General features: G+C 44.4%; 1 pseudogene; it reads left to right on the top strand.

Moving 5' to 3' along the window:
• The first annotated feature begins 498 nt into the window (after window positions 1-498).
• LOC126020948 (beta-hexosaminidase subunit beta-like) lies at window positions 499-2,433 on the top strand (annotated as a pseudogene).
• Window positions 2,434-2,860: the final 427 nt, after the last annotated feature.

Raw genomic sequence — 2,860 nt, forward strand, 5'->3', positions numbered from 1 at the left:
GAAAGTGGCTTCTCCTCCTCCTCTTCTTTTATTTTGGAGCCACACCCAGCTTTGCTCAGGGGTTACTCCTGACTCTCCTGACTCTGTGCTCAAAAATCTCTCCTGGCAGGTTTGGGGGGGGTGGTGTGGACACTCTATGGGATTCTGGGGATCAAACCTGGATTAGCGCGAGCAAGGCCCTATCTGCTATGCTATCCCTCCGGCTCCAGTTTTTAACTTTTAATTCATTTCAGATGCAGACTTTAGTATCATTTTCAGGGAGAAAACAAAACCAACATATATTGGGTTTGAGAGAAATGGGCTGACTCCAGACTTTTATTCTGCGTTTTCATTGCAACAGAAACCAAGGGTGAGCCGGGTGGAGACTCTAGAAATGAAGCTGCTGATGGGAGTCTCCCAACCTGCTGATCAGCTCCTTTAAGTCCCAGTGTGCTACAGAGAAAGCTGGTATTGGTTTCTGCTCCAGAAGGGGAAGCGCTCAGCCTACTGAACCCCGCTGTTAACTGAACCCCGCTCAGTTTACTGAAATCCATTCTGCGGGAGGGGTGTGGCCTGAGCAAAGGGGAGCCCCAAAAGGGCAGTAGACGGGCTGAGCTGCGCCTTTCTCTCATTGGATGATTTTGGCAGCTTCCTTTTTTCCTCCTCCCGGGCCTGGCGGGAAGTCCTGTGACCCGGGGCCCCTTTAGCCTCTTCTCCTAGATCCTGGATGGGGAGCTGGGGGCCGAACATGGAGCTGCGCCGGCTGGAGCAGACCTGGTGCCTGCTAGCGCTGCTGGCGGCGCTGATGACCCGGGCCCGCCCCGCACCGAACCTGGGACTGTGGCCCTTGCCGCTCTCGGTGGAGATGTCCCCGCGCCGTCTGCTCCTGGCCCCCCAGTAATTCGGCATCGACCACGACCCCTCTTCCAAGGTCGCCAGGCCCTGCGACCCCCTGCAAGAAGCATTTCGGCGATACTATACATATATTTTTTATGACAATAAGAGGCTGCAAGGTCCTGCTAAATTTAAAAATGGAACACAGTTACAGCAAACTCCTGGTCTTAGTGACTCATGACTCAACTGTAACTCTCCCCAATATTTCTTCAGATGAGTCCTATAGGTTGAAAGTGCAAGGACCGGTCGCTTCCCTCAGTGCCAACAGTGTCTGGGGAGCATTGCGAGGTTTAGAGACCTTTAGCCAGTTAATTTATCAAGATTCTTATGGAACAATTAGCATCAATGAATCCAGTATTGTTGATTCTCCAAGATTTCCTCACAGAGGCATTTTAATTGATACATCCAGACACTACCTGCCAGTTAAGTGTATTTTAGAGACTCTGGATTCCATGGCTTTTAACAAGTTCAATGTTCTCCACTGGCACACATAGTCGATGGCCAGGCTTTCCCGTACCAGAGCATCACTTTTTCAGAGTTAAGCAATCAAGGACGCTATTCTTTATCTCATGTGTATACTCAAAATGATGTCCAAATGGTGATTGAATATGCTCGGTTACGAGGAATTCGAGTCATACCAGAATTTGACACCCCTGGGCATACAATGTCTTGGGGTAAAGGTCAGAAAGACCTCCTGACTCCGTGCTATAATAAGGAGGTGCCATCTGGGACGTTTGGACCTATAAATCCTATCTTGAATTCAACTTACAGCTTCATTTCTGATTTTTTTGCTGAAATTAGTTAAGTGTTTCCAGATGAATTTATTCATGTGGGCGGAGACGAAGTAGATTTTACTTGTTGGCAGTCCAATCCTGAAATTGAAGCTTTTATGAAAAGCAGTGGCTTTGAGAAAGATTTCAAAAAATTAGAATCTTTCTATCTTGAAAGGCTTTTGAACATTGTTTCAAGCAAAAAGAAAAAAAGCCATAGTCTGGCAAGATGTTTTTGATAATAAAGATAAGCTTCAGCCAGGCACAATGGTTCAAGTATGCAGAATGGAAGAATATGAAGCTGATGTCACAGCAGCTGGCTTCCAAGTGATTCTTTCTAGCCCCTGGTACTTAGATTATATCAGTTATGGACAAGATTGGAGAAATTATTACAAAGTGGATCCTCTTGACTTTAGTGGTTCTCAGGAACAGAAACAGCTTGTCATTGGTGGTGAAGCCTGTCTGTGGGGAGAATATGTGGATGGAACTAACCTCACTCCAAGATTATGGCCTCGGGCAAGTGCGGCTGGTGAGAGACTCTGGAGTAACGAAAATGTCCGAGATTTAACTGATGCCTATGATAGACTGACAGCTCACCGCTGCAGGATGGTCAGGCGTGGAATTGCTGCACAACCGCTTTATGGTGGATATTGTGATCATCAGCTCAACGTGTAAAAATGAAAGGAATAAAAACATAATAAAGGGAAAAGTACCCAGGGTACTCTACTATAACATCATTTTGAAATCATGTAAACTGCTTTTTAATAAAGCTTATTGATTGAAAAAAAAAGAGGAGAGAAAATGAAATAAGAGCTGGGGAAAGAAAGAATAGCTGAGAACTTCTCCAGTCTCACAAGAAAGATCAGTATACAGGAGGCCCAATGTGTGCCAAATAAAATAAACCCAAATCTAACAACACCAAGACACATTTTAATCAAAATGGCAAGAACTAAAGAGAGAGAAACTCCTTTAAACTATCATTATTTTCAGATGACGTGACAATATACATAGAACAACCTAAAAATTCCCTAAAACAGCTCTTAGAAACAATCACCAAAATAGAAAAGTATCAAAGTAGCAGGCTATAAAATCAATATGCAAAAATCTATTGCATTCTATGCACAAGAAATGAATAAAAAAAATAAGAAATTATGCCAGAGAGATAGCATGCAGGTGGGGTGTTTGCCTTACATGCAGAAGGCCGGTGATTTGAATCC

This window comes from Suncus etruscus, chromosome 10 (assembly GCF_024139225.1).
Source record: "Suncus etruscus isolate mSunEtr1 chromosome 10, mSunEtr1.pri.cur, whole genome shotgun sequence".
Taxonomy (NCBI): domain Eukaryota; kingdom Metazoa; phylum Chordata; class Mammalia; order Eulipotyphla; family Soricidae; genus Suncus; species Suncus etruscus.